General features: G+C 40.8%; 1 protein-coding gene across 6 annotated transcripts in view; it reads left to right on the top strand.

Moving 5' to 3' along the window:
- Nucleotides 1–611, top strand: part of Gabpb1 (GA binding protein transcription factor subunit beta 1) — a 49,073-nt gene that overhangs the window by 16,884 nt on the left and 31,578 nt on the right. The window lies entirely within an intron of this gene.

Genomic DNA, 611 nt, shown 5'->3' with positions numbered 1-611 from the left:
TTGAGACAGGGTTTCTCTGTATAGCCCTGGCTTTCCTGGAAGTCATTCTGCAGATAAGGCTGGCCTTGAAATCAGAAATCTGCCTGCCTCTGCCTCCCAAGATTAAAGGCATGGGCCACCACTGCCGGGCTTGGAAACTTTCTTATTCCTTAGAATGACTGTCTCTGAAATTGGAGCACCGCTGAGCTCCTCAGGTTTTTGCTTACCTATAGAGTCCTGCCATGGTCACACACTGACACACATCTGAGTGTCCTCTCCCCCTCCCTCTTCCTCCTCCCTGACTGGGATATTAGTCTTTAGAGATTTTTTTAAAAAAAGATTTTATTTATTTATTTATTTATTTATTTATTTATTTATTTATTTATAAATACACCATTGGTCTTTTCAAACATACCAGAAGAGGGCATCAGATCCCATTACAGATGACTGTGAGCTACCATGGTTGCTGGGAATTGAACTTATGACTTCTGGAAGACCAGTTGGTGCTCTTAACAGCTGAGCCATCTCTCCAGCCTTTTAGAGAATTTTTTTTTTTTTTAAGGATTATTTATTTATTATATGTAAGTACACTGTAGCTGTCCTCAGACACACCAGAAGAGGGCATCAGATCT

This window comes from Mastomys coucha, unplaced genomic scaffold, assembly GCF_008632895.1.
Source record: "Mastomys coucha isolate ucsf_1 unplaced genomic scaffold, UCSF_Mcou_1 pScaffold15, whole genome shotgun sequence".
Taxonomy (NCBI): Eukaryota; Metazoa; Chordata; class Mammalia; order Rodentia; family Muridae; genus Mastomys; species Mastomys coucha.
The sequence above is the reverse complement of the archived record's forward strand: the minus strand, read 5'-3'. Positions and strand labels throughout refer to the sequence as shown.